This window comes from Nelumbo nucifera, chromosome 4, assembly GCF_055504915.1.
Source record: "Nelumbo nucifera cultivar China Antique chromosome 4, China Antique-T2T, whole genome shotgun sequence".
Taxonomy (NCBI): domain Eukaryota; kingdom Viridiplantae; phylum Streptophyta; class Magnoliopsida; order Proteales; family Nelumbonaceae; genus Nelumbo; species Nelumbo nucifera.
The window spans coordinates 73,979,163-73,992,197 of NC_142652.1; the positions used below are offsets into that span (position 1 = coordinate 73,979,163).

The 13,035-nt window shown below is 42.4% G+C and overlaps 1 long non-coding RNA gene across 1 annotated transcript; it reads right to left on the reverse strand.

The window, feature by feature from the left end:
- Positions 1–5,207: 5,207 nt before the first annotated feature.
- LOC148800728 (uncharacterized) lies at positions 5,208–9,874 on the reverse strand. The gene is made up of 5 exons (XR_016086001.1): positions 6,662–9,874; positions 6,465–6,551; positions 6,338–6,372; positions 5,844–6,116; positions 5,208–5,550 (listed from the first exon to the last, which is right to left on the reverse strand). It is a non-coding gene; the product is annotated as an uncharacterized LOC148800728 (long non-coding RNA).
- Positions 9,875–13,035: the final 3,161 nt, after the last annotated feature.

Genomic DNA, 13,035 nt, shown 5'->3' on the forward strand with positions numbered 1-13,035 from the left:
AAGGCAATTGGGCCAATGATTTAGATAGATTTTAGTTTAGGATTTTTAGCTTTCAATAAATTCTTGATTTATTTGTTAATCAGATAAGAAGTACTCAATTTAGTATTGATACTTGTTTCCTAAATCCTCATGGGAACGATACTTCACTCACTACTTTATTACTTGAACGACTAGTGCACTTGCTAGTCATCTTACCTTGTAGGCAAGGTTCACAAGTGGGAAGATTTTCTTCGGTTAGAAAATCCAAAGGACCATCCTTTACCAGCCTTGTGATTCGGTCAACACCGATATGGCCAAGTCAGTAATGCCAGAGGCACGTGGGATTTACTGTATCACGATTCCTTTTCTTGGGATTTTCGACCGACGTAGTTTCGGTTAAGTTAGTTTCCAGAAAAGGATGTAGAACATAGAGACCATTCTCCAGTTCCCCACATGCGATGAATTTGTTATTCTGTTTAACAGTAATCATATTACTAAAAAACAGTATATCCATCAGCACACAGTTTAGAAACAGAAATTAAATTTCTTCTCAAGTTCTGTACATAAAGACAATCTTTAAGTACAAGTACTCCTTCTCTAAACACTAATTCTACGGTTCCTATCGTTGCAGCTGCAACACTTGTAGTCGTTCCCAAGAATAATGTCACTTCACCTTCACTCAATCTTCTGCTAAGTTTGAACCCCTACAGTGAGTTACACGCATGAGTTGAAGCCTTGGAGTCAACACACCAGGACACAGAAGTAACTAACATATTAGTTTCTATGACACAAGTTTCGATGTTACTTTTCTTAGATTCCAGGTAGGCAGGACAATTCCACTTCTAGTTGCCGGTTTGCTTGCAGAAGTGACAGACATCAGATGCCTTGTTCTTCTTCTGATTCTTGGGTTTGGTAGATTTATTCTGGGGCTTCTTTGCCTTTCTCTTTTTCTTGCCCGATTTGTTAGCTTCGGCAAGCATAACCACAGGCTCATCCTTCTTGAGTAGATCATCGGCCCTCTGCAATATATTCCTGAGTTCCTAGACGCTTACATTCATCTTATTCATGTTGTAGTTCATTGTGAACGCATTGAAGGAAGAGAGCAAAGAATTCAGGATGGCATCCACTTGCATGCCAAGATCTAACCCCGTATCCAAGGGCTTCGAGTTAGTTAATGTAGCCCATCATCCGAAGACAATGGTCATGAACTTTCTGCCCTTTGGACATCTGCGCGGTCATGAACAGTTTCAGGACCTTCTGTCGAGTAGAACAGTTCTGCTCTTCATACATTGTCTTTAGACTGTCCAATATGTCCTTGGCTAATTCGATCTGATCGAACTGCCTCTGTATTGAGTTGTCTAGTGAGGCAATGGCAAAGCAGCGAGCTAGGGAGTTCTTATCCTCCCAATCTTGGTAATCCCTCCTACGGGCCTCAGAAGCCCTATCACCCGGACGCTCCGGGGCAGGATTTTTCACCACCTTATCTAACTTTTCGGAAGTTAGGACCAGCATAAGATTTCTATACCAGTCGGCATAGTTTGGGCCCTTAAGCTTATTATCGTCTAGAAGCTTTGCGAATTGACCGTTTTCCATTTTCTGATAAAATAGCAAAATCGTTAGTCCACAACCTTAGTTTGATTCATGTTACCTACATAGATATGGTTTTTAATCTATGTTCCATTCCCATTTTGTTCATCTCTGAGATTTCCCTCCTTTCTCAGCGACGGAGATGACGAAATGTCTCTAGAAATGTGGGAAATCACATGGGCTGCATGAAGCCAACTGTTTCAGCTGCATAACCCCACCACCTTTCTGTGACGGATCTTATCCACTCATCAAATGAGTTTCCCTTTGGCCTCTGTCGGACAAGGTTCAGAACCATTTTCAGGTAAACCTTTCTGTCCAGTGAGTGTTTACCCATCATATTCAGGTTATGCCAAGGTACCGTGAGAGAGTTCCCATTTTCTGGTGAAGCCCCTCTCACATCGGTCTATGACGCCCCTATCATCCTATGAAACACTCCGACAGATCCAACAACAAATGGATAGCCCAATTTTATGGTGCGTTTCCTCATTACTGAAGGACCCATCATTGTGCTAACGATGGAAGGCCTTTAGAGAGTCCATCATATGGATCTCCCTATCACATGCATTCATATTTGCTGGAGGGAACTAAATTACGCTCTAATTCTAATTTTAGGTCAAACCAAAGTGGCTCCCACTGACTTTCTTAATCAGCTAGGGGTTTCGTACGCATCCCTTTTCAGGGTTCTGGGGCCCACCAAACAAGGAGGGGTCATCCAATGACCTTAAGGGACACCATGGCAATGATGCGCATTCAGCCATGGTGTGTGCAAGAGCCACTAACGAGTCTTCATGGGCCAAGTGCTTATGGCCCATGGTCACAGCACATCAAACATCCAATCATCACATGTAAAGGAGAAATTGATCCAATCAATCAACTGTTGTAAAGCCCATTTTAATAGCCCATTTAAAAACCTAACATTAACAATTAATGTCGACTAGCTGTATGGGCTGAATCGCAGTTAGCAGTTCGGCCCATACAGCTTTTCTCGCAATAGTGGGCTTTTGCAGTTTTAACCCTTTAAAACTGGGCTTTACAGGTGGGCCGAATTAATCCCTGTAATTGAACATCAGATTTGGAACAACAAGTGTGAGAAAGATGGACTGAAAAACAGTCCCTTTCGAACCCTAGATTCGGTCCAAACAGTTTTGGTCCAATCTAGTCTGAAATGGTCTAAAACTGATTTTCAATTCAAGAATTAGTTCATGAAAGATCTGAAATTAATAATCTTGATTTTAAACAATCACAAATCAATTATGAACTATTCGCACCACCTGCAAAACAGAGGTTAATCACTAATGTTGCAGTTTCACAAACTGCAAATCGCAGGAAGCGATTTCTCCATCTACAAATCTCCAGCGCCGCCATCTTCTTCCTTCTTCTTTAATCAAGAAAATAAATAACAGAAATCCTATTTCTATTAATTAATTACATTCTTGATCAAATCCTATACATTCAGTCTAGAAAATAAAAAAAAAATATTTACAGACCGAATTGAATGGAATAAATTAAAAAGGGTGCGCAGACCATCTACGCCAAATCTGCACTGCGATCTCCAGGTTCGAACAGTCCATTAAATCAAAATAAATAAAGAACAATTCTAAATAAATTTTGGATTTAACAAAAATTAATTTCAGATCAATCGCCCTTAACAAGAAACCATTTCTTGAAAAAAAAGAAAGCAATCTGCACAAATCGTGGCAGAACAACTTCTATCTATCTGCGCAGGGTCAGATCTGATTTTCTTTTGGTTCAAGATTGGAACTTGTGGCTCTGATACCACTAAAAGAATGGTAGGATCCATCCAATGGATGCGAAAAGATTGTGGAATGGGTGGGCGAATTTCAAAAATTTTCCTACCTTCTCCCAACTGGGAATCATATTCCCTAAATTTAGAATACTATATTCAAGGATCTTACTTGAACAATAATCGAACCAGATCTGAACCAAAAAGCAAAAGGGAGGAATATACCTGATCCGGAGAAGCAGTATCTCCCAAAGTTGGTGTTCACGCCCAAAGAAGAAACCAATATCCGCTCCTGCTGAATATGACACAGCTGTGGATGGAACGGAACCAGTAGGGTGCATCCTACAAACTGGATCCTTCGCAAGAATCCTCTGAAAACTCTGAACACTGAATCTTTCTCAGTCTTTTACGCAAGACTAATGTCAAGAACTGATTTCTTTATTCCCTATTGCTGCAAAGATCAAATCTTGCAAGAGGGAATGGCGGCGGCTGGAGGAGAACTCCTGGGACGAAGATGGCTGAACTGCTTCTCTTCTCTCTAGAGTCTGTATGAGATCTAATCTCAATTCGCAGGGAGTTTTCTTGCCTGCTCACCCTAGGTTCGAAATCTGATATATTTCTCTTGGGTTTCTCCTCCTTTCTTCTTGATTAAGAAACCTCCTAATGTGGAGTTATCCCAATCCAAATATGTATTTGGATAAGGGATTATCTTAATCCTATTTGTAGATTAAGTTAGCTTACTCCTGATCTTATCAGGAGGTTACCAGATTCAAATCTGTTTTGAATTTGGTCTCTAAGAGTGGTTAAGATTAAAGGCCCTGTCCTTTTACTAACATTAATCTCAGATTCGCCCCTTAAATGGGTGATCATATCAGCCCAGCTCGAAATGGGCTTTTGGCCCATTAAGTTTTCAGTGTTTAACTAGTTTCCAATTAGCTGCCCAGTTGGGCTTCTTTGTATGGCGTGGGACCCAAGCATTGATCTACACACCAGCCACATGGGTTCGGCCCAGCTGAATTCACTGAAAAACTCAGTGACTCCCTAAGTCCATCACATGAGCCCTATATGGGCCCAACACTTACATTAAGTGGTACCTAGGCCAAGCCATCTTATAAAAACCCAGGGACTATGGGCAGGTGCAAGATTATCCCATCAGGTATTATCCTAAATGGTCTTACACTTAACCTCTCAGCCCTTAATGATCAAGCACTACCCGACAAGAGAGGACCTCTCCCTCGGCTGCAAGGAACAGTGCCGCACTCTCTACTCACATGGATCCCGGGACTTAAAACCATTTGCAAACATTTCAAAACTGTACATGTATATATATAAATATATTAATTTTGCAAAACAAAATTCCAACGATTGAAATCAACTGCCGGCAGTTTGGTTTCCATCAGAGAGAGTGCATTCCCAATCATTACCTTTGTCCGACAAAGGGGCTGATCCTGTCACTATGATCACCCACTCAGATGAATTCTCAGACTGTCCCAACATACCCAGGTTTTGATCCCCATCTAAGGATTTCACTGATTGGCATATCAAAGACAGCCCGATCCGACACATAGTGAAGTGTCACAATCGAGTCTAGGGGTCAGGTGTAACTTTCCAGTTTTTGCTCATCTATCTCCAAGGTCTAGGGCAATACTGGAAATCTGGTCCGGTTCAAGGATTCGAGTAATCCCATACTACATGTGCCTTGGGTCTTACCCTTGTGGCCGAGACAGGCCTTCCCATCACTTGGTGGCACACCAGTATCAGCCTTGGCAGTATAAATTTCCCAAGACTTATCCAATGGTTGTGAACATTTAAAACTAACACGAGTCTCTATAAGTGTCCAATTTTAAGGTCTTACACTGAATTGTACCAAACAACATGAATCAAACATGCACTTTATTTATTTCCACTAAATAACAAAAGTACATCAAATCGGATTGAAGCTAAGGGCATACAAAACTGTCTAACAATTGTTTACTCTGTTACACTGGCATCTGAAACTCAAGACAATAATGCAATTCCATCCACTGGGCAGTTATTAATAGGAACCTAATTATTACTGTGTAGGATGCCTCTTGCTGAATTTCATTGTCTCAGATGATTAGAGTCATATGATAGGAGTCAACTTTGCCTAGGGAATCATCATCAGGAGTCGATCTAAGCCGTTAGCCATGTACAAGATTCTCATACAGGAGTGCATGTTGTATTAGAACAGAAACATTTTCGCTATCATGTTCTAGCACCTGTAAAACAAAAATGTAGTCAGTATGATTTCCCCACCTCAGCAAAAACATTTTTGCTATCATTTCTTAAAGCAATGTCATGGCCATACAACCACTTTGTTCACTAGTGGAAATAGTAGATAGATGAAATTAAGTTGTTTAAAAGTTTCAAGGAAATCCATCAGTTAGAGAGCAAGGAACTTCAAGATTGTCTGATTTCATCTAATTAACTTGATAGTTAATTAGATTGGCCATCCAAGGAACCTCAAGATTGGCAATCTAAGAATTATACCCCAAATAGAGATAGTTCTTACATGTTGATAGTTAATCGACGACTGCTTTCTTGTACTCCCCAACTTCTTTGTAGCATGAGGCTCTGCACGACAAAACCTCCATGGTGGCAGCACTGTCCCCAGCCTTCTATAGAAGAGCTACTGTCCAAGATAGCCACTTAATGGCATCAAGAAACTGCCCCTGCTTGTAATTGTCCAATCCCTTTTGCTTTGCAGCCAAAGCTGTAACTCCAACAGGTGGGGGTGGGAGACCTTCAAGCTCTATTGTACTACCCACATCACCTCCTCCAAACTCTGAACCCAAGCCCCAGTGAACATTAGCATTTGCCAGGACAGTGCTTTGAACTAGAAAAATCAATAAGAACATCTGGACAGTGCTAGGACAGTCTAGAAAATCAATAAGAACATCTAAATAACAGTGAACATTAGCATTATGGCATCTGGACTAGAAAAATGAATTAATGAGCTACAAAGGGAAAATTAGGCTTAAATATATTGTAAAGCAAGACAAGAACCTCCATCTTGTGGATGATGTCAGCTCTTTGGACTCCTGCAACATAATCCAAGCAAACAACAACTGGTTCAAGAACATAAATTTAAAAAGAAACATTTGCTAGGAGCAATATCCAACATCCAACTCACTTCAAGCATTTTTGTGAACTCTTTGCATGCCTTTTTCTGTCTCATATGTCTCTCTTCAAACTCCTGTTTTTTCCTCTAGCCAAGGTACTGAAACATAAAAGAACAGGTCTTACTACTAACCTGATGGAGCAAATTCACCTAAGTGCTTAGGCATACAATCACATAAAATCAACAAAATACTCACTACAATGGTTTACCTCATTAAATGCTTGCTTCCGTTCTCCAAGTGTTTTCAGAGCACCATATCTCTTGTCACTGATTATTACCCTCATGGCCTGGGATTTTCCTTACAAATATCAATATCAAGCACTAATGTAGAATCCACAAAGGTTGAGAATAACCTTCATGCAGTTCAGCTTACCTGCTCCTAAGCCCAGTCAAATTCAACATTTGTTGACTCCAAAAGTGCCTTGAAAGCCGTTTTTGCTTAGGCATACAATCACATAAAATCAACAAAATACTCACTATAGTAGATAAATGTAGATGGGAAGAGTGAAGATAAATGTAGTGGAGCTACTTTAAAAGTAGCAGCAGGTGAGTGTGTGAGGGAAATAGGAATAATAATAATCTACACATGAAAGGGTTTATTAAGTTCCTCCCCTGCACATTTGTTACAGATTGACCTAGTTTAATTTTTGTCTTATTTTGCCAGATTTTTTTAGAGAAGGGAATAATAATAATCTACACGGACAACCTGTGCAGATCAGCCCCTGAATCTGTTCAACAGTTGCTGATCCATTGCCCCATTGCCTACCATATTTGGTGCCATTATCTTCATTTATTTCATCTACAGTGGGCTCCCACACACATAGTGGCTGACTTGCTAGCATCTTGGAAAGTTGGGTTTCCATATAAGGAATAGAGTTTAGTACTCTTGTACTTTTATTTTCATTAATAAAGAAGCCTTCTGATCTTGTTGCTGATTAAAGAAAATGTTAAGCCTTACTAGAATAATTAAACAAATGACACCTTGTGAAAAGGCTCATTGTGTCAATGTTATGGGCCTGAGCGTAGGATCTCGTCACAGGTTAGTCCACGGGGAGAAAGCCCTACTTTCCCTTGCGCCTTCCCTTGCGTGCAGACCCTATTGCGGAAACTGAATGGGTGATTTGTCCAAGAGACCACCGAACTCTCCTTTTGGGTGATTTGTCCAAGAGACCACCCGTGTTAGATAATTGTATGCCCTTAGCTTCAATCACAAATATGTACATTATGAATATATTGTAAATGAATAAAGTAGACATTTGATTCAAGTTCCGATGGTGTGTTTCTGTCTAATACCCTTAAACTGGACACTTAATGAGACTTGTGTTAGTTTAGAATGTTCACAACCATTGGGTAAGTCTGGGGAGATTTATCCTGCCAAGGCTGACACTGGTGTGCTGCCAACTGTTGGGGTGGCTTGTCTCAGTTACCAGGGTGAGACCCGAAGCACATGCAGTGTAGGATTAATAGAACCTTTGAACCGGACCAGATTTCCAGTAATGCCCTAGACCTTGGAGACAGATGGGCAAAACTGGAAAGTTACACCTAACCCATAGACTCGATTATGATACTACACTAGGTGTCGGATCGGGCTGTCTTTGATGTACCAATCAGTGAGATCCTTAGCGAGGGTTAAAACCTGGGTATGTTGGGACAGTCCAAGAATTCATCTGAGTGGGTGATCATAGTGACAAGATCAGCCCCTTTGTCAGACAAAGGTAATGATCGGGGATGCACTCTCTCTGATGGAAACCAAGACTGCCGGCAGCCGATTTCAATTGTTGAGATTTTGTTTTGCAAAATATATTTATATAAAGATATATATATATATATATATGTTATGGTTTCGAAAAGATTTGCAAAAGGTTTTAATTCCCGGGATCCATGTAAGCAGAGAGTGCAACACTGTTCCTTGCAGTCGAGGGAGAGGTCCTCCCTTGTCGGGCAGTGTTTGATCATTATGGGCTGAGAGGTGAAGTGTAAGACCATTGAGGATAATACTTGATGAGCTAATCTTGCATCTGCCCACAATCCCTGGGTGTTACAAGGTGACTTGGCCTGGGACCACTTAGGGTAAGTGTTGTGCCCATAGAGCCCATAAGATGGGTTTTAGGGGGTGCACTGTCCATAACAGTGTATTCAGCCAGGCCTTGTGACAAAGGCTGGGCTAAACCCATGTGGCTGATGTGTAGATCAATGTTTGGGTCCCATGCCATATAAGGAAGCCCAACTGGACAGCAGTTTGGAAGGCTAAGTGAGTACATTACCTTAAATGGGCCATAAGCCCATTTCGAACTGGGCTGATTTGATCAGTCAATTAAAGGGGGCGAATTCTGAGATGGATCAGCTGATAGGATTGGGCCTAGACCCTATCCACTTAGAGAGTCCAAGATCTAAATAATATTTAGATCTGGAAACCTCCTAATTAGATTAGGAGATGGCTGATCTGATCTGTAGATAAGATAAGGGTTCTCCCTTATCACTTAAAGGGACTTCTAATCCAAATATAATTTGGATCAGCAGCTCCTAATAGGATTAGGAGCTGATCCCTTTAAATCTATAAAAGGAGGAGGGGGCGGCAGCCTTTAGAGATGCAACCTAAGACTCTTGTCTTCAGACCTAAAATCACAGAAGAGAGATTTCTGCAACCTCTGCAAAATCTCTCTTGCCGCCTCCTTCCTGCCGCCGCCATTACCTTCAGTTCGATCTCCAGTTCTTGAGAGAAATCAAGATCTGATCTTGATACCAATCTTTTGGGAAAAGATTGATTGGAGCTGTACTCACAAGCCATCCAGTTGATTCTTGCGAAGGGTCAAGTTCTTTTGAAAAACATTGTTGATTCTGCTCCATCCTGCACTGCGCCATCTTCAGTGGGAGCAGTCTTTGGATCCTTCCTTGGGCGTGAACACCTCCATTGGGAGATACTAATTCTCCGTATCAGGTACATCCTCCCTCCTACTCCTTTTGGTTCAGGTCTGGTTTGGTTCATGGTTCAAGATTGATCCTTGAAAAATATGTTTTTCTAAATAGGAAACTCGATTCCCTGCAAAGATGGGAGAAATTTTTGAAATTCACCCAGTCCATTCCACAAGACTTGGGCGTCCATGTGATGGATATCCCATCCCTTCAACCCGAACTCTCCTTACTCTTCTTGACTCGAAAACTGAATGCCTTTATTTCAATTCGTGGCTCCTTAAATAGGAGATTACAGAAGGAAATTCCTAATTTAACTCAAACTCCAACTTGAACTCAAACTCCTAATTACCTACTCCTAATGGTAACACAACTCTTACTTAAGATAAGATAAGATAAAGATAAGGATAAGGAATGAGGAATGGTGTAGCTGGCGGCGAGTTGGCAGGCAGAGCTGATGTGGTAAGATAAGTGTGGGTCCACCCTGATGAGCTGTCATGTGGGCCCCACCCTACTATTGCTGTTGGGCGGTGCGCGCGTCTTGCAGTGCTGCTGTCGTGAGGTGCATGCTGCTGTCGTGCGGTGTGTGCTGCTACCTAGTGCTGCTGTTGGGCGGTGTGTGCTGCGCGTTGCCGGGCGGTGCGTGTTGCGCGCTGCCTGGCGGTGCGTGCGGTGCGCTGCCAGGCTGCTATGCAGCACTGCTGGGTGGTGCGCGCTGTTGGGCGGCCCGCTGTGCGTGCTGCTACCTATGACTGCGCCGCAGTGCGCTGCCGGGCGGTGTGTCCATAACATCACACCCCTCCTGGACTACGAGCTTGTCCTCAAGCTCGAATTGGGTGTCGAAAACACTCTCAAAGGAATCCTGGATGGCTTTGCCCTCCTGGATCAGGTTCCCATGGAGGGGGTTCATCCTCATCTTCATCTTGTTTCACCAAGAGGCAGAAAAGTCTCTTGCACTTGTGTCCTATTGAGTAGAGTTCGTCGCAATTAAAACACTGCCCCCTCGCCCTGCGTTCTGCCATTTCAGCCCTGGACAAGTGCTTAATGGGGGGTGTAACGACGCTACTCCGCCCCGTCGGGACGGCGGTTGTTGGTGGTGAAGGTTCCCTCAAAGCTTCTTTCTTTGTTGGAGAGGAACGCTTCCAGCAGGCGTCGCAGCTCCCGGACATCATCCTTGACCTCACGAACCTCCAGGCTAGTTTCGGCAAGCCTATGCTCTAGCTAGTGGACCCTGGAAGACAGCGGCTCCTGTTCCCCCATGACGGTAGGCTCTGATACCAGAATGTTATGGGCCCGAGCATAGGATCTCATCATGGGTCAGTCCACGGGGAGAAAGCCCTGCTTTCCCTTGCGTGCAGACCCTATTGCGGAAACTGAATGGGTGAATTGTCCAAGAGACCACCCGAACTCTCCTCACTCTTCTTGACTAGAAAACTGAATGCCTTTATTTCAATTCGTGGCTCCTTAAATAGGAGATTATAGAAGGAAATTCCTAATTAAACTCAAACTCCAACTTGAACTCAAACTCCTAATTACCTACTCCTAATGCTAACACAACTCTTACTTAAGATAAGATAAGATAAAGATAAGGATAAGGGATGAGGAATGGTGTAGCTAGCGACAAGTTGGCGGGCAGAGCTGATGTGGTAAGATAAGTGTGGGCCCACCCTAATGAGCTATCATGTGGGCCCCGCCCTACTGCTGCTGCCGGGCGATGCGCGCGTCTCACAGTGCTGCTGCCTTGAGGTGCATGCTACTGTCGTGCAGTGCATGCTACTGTCGTGCGGTGCGTGCTGCTGCCGTGCGGTGCATGCTGCTGCCTAGTGCTGCTGTCGGGCGGTGCGTGCTGCGTGCTGCCGGGCGGTGCGTGCTGCACGCTGCCGGGCGGTGCGTGCTGTGCGCTGCCAGGCGGTGCGTGCGGTGCGCTGCTAGGCTGCTGTGCGGCACTGCCGGGCGGTGCGCACTACTGGGCGGCCCGCTGTGCGTGCTGCTGCCTATAACTGCGTTGCAGTGCGTTGCCGGGCGGTGTGTCCATAATAGTCAACAAGGTATTTCCTCCAAACTATTACACTATTGTGAATCCTGAGGCTGTTTACATTCTTGACCTCCTTGAGATTTAAGGTTCATGAGACCATAATATTTATGGTTGAGGGAGCTACAGCTAGTAGTTTTCAGTGAGATGGTAGCCATCCTGATAAAAACAGCCACATGAGCCATTTTGATGAAAACATGTTGTGTCTGAATGAATAGATTAACTAGGCCTGTCATCATTTTCCCCACTTGGGGGGAGACCATCAGATATATACAAATTTGTATAAGGATTACTCAAAAAATTTCCCAATTATTTTAGAAAGCATATGTTGGTTTTCATTTTCCAGTCATCCACTTGGACCTGTACAGCACCAGTGTTGGTGATCCTTTCAGTTGTGCATTGGTGGTACCTGGGCAGGTGGAATTTTATTGTATGATAAATGTAGTAGTTGCATGATTAGAAACACTTTTTTAGTGGCTCAAATCTGGTAGATACTGTAATCATCAGTACAGGAGAAAAGCAAATACAGCTTTGGTGTACTGGTAATGTAGTTGTAAGTCTGTAGGTGTGGAATTGGATAGTATTAGTTAAGTGCTTCAATCTAGGTGCTTCATATTGGTTTTTACTGTGCAAACTCACTCTTGAAACCATAATTGGATGATCATGGACCGTTGCTTGTTTCCCTTCAAACTGTTGGTAAAATATTGATGGGTATTGGAAAGATCACTTGGTGAAACTTTCCTGTTCAAAGGACTAATGTATTGAAACATGAGTAATTCTGAACATGTATATCCTTGACATGAGTAAGATCACATTCAGGACAAACTCCCCTTACTCCACCCTCCCTCCATAATTCTGAACATCTAAGCATAATTAAGATCATGAATTAAGTATAATTCTTCGTCATCAACAAAAACCACCAGCAATAATGACATAATACAGGGAGCCAAATGTATAAGTTGCTTTCCCAATGGAATATCATACTAAATTATATTCCAAGCATTACTCAAAAACACCATAAATTGGGGCTGCATTTTCCTGTGATGAGAAAAAGTGGAGGGAAGAGAAAACCAACTCACCTTCACTAAAACCTTCGATTTACCCATAACCTTCACCACTTCTCCAACATATGATCCAGGCTCTTGAAGCAGCCATAATTCCTCCCTAAGCATCCTGACTGTCCAATTTATAAAATCCACTTAACGTTACCAACCAAAACATTAAAAGTATCCCAAAATCTCTACATAAAGCCTAGAAAAGATGAGAGTTGATTCCTATAAAACAGTACATAAAACAACATAACTAATTAGATAAACAACGATACAAATTGCAGTTTACATATATCAATGTTTTAGCCCAAAACTCCATCTAAAGTTGTTCCTACACGAGCAAGAACAACCACAATTACTTTTGCAATTAAACTAAAATTCCCAGCAAAATTAGGGGAAAACTGAAAAAAAATGATAGTTTTCTTCATCCATAACCAAAAAAATGAGACTTAATAACACATACAGGATGTCAACTCTTCTCTGCAAACCCTAGATTAGTAATCAACAAGAATAACCCAAGCAAGCTACAACACTGTCATCAAGGAAAAAAATAAAAGCTTGAGAAAGAAAAATACAGGCTAAGGTCAGGGTT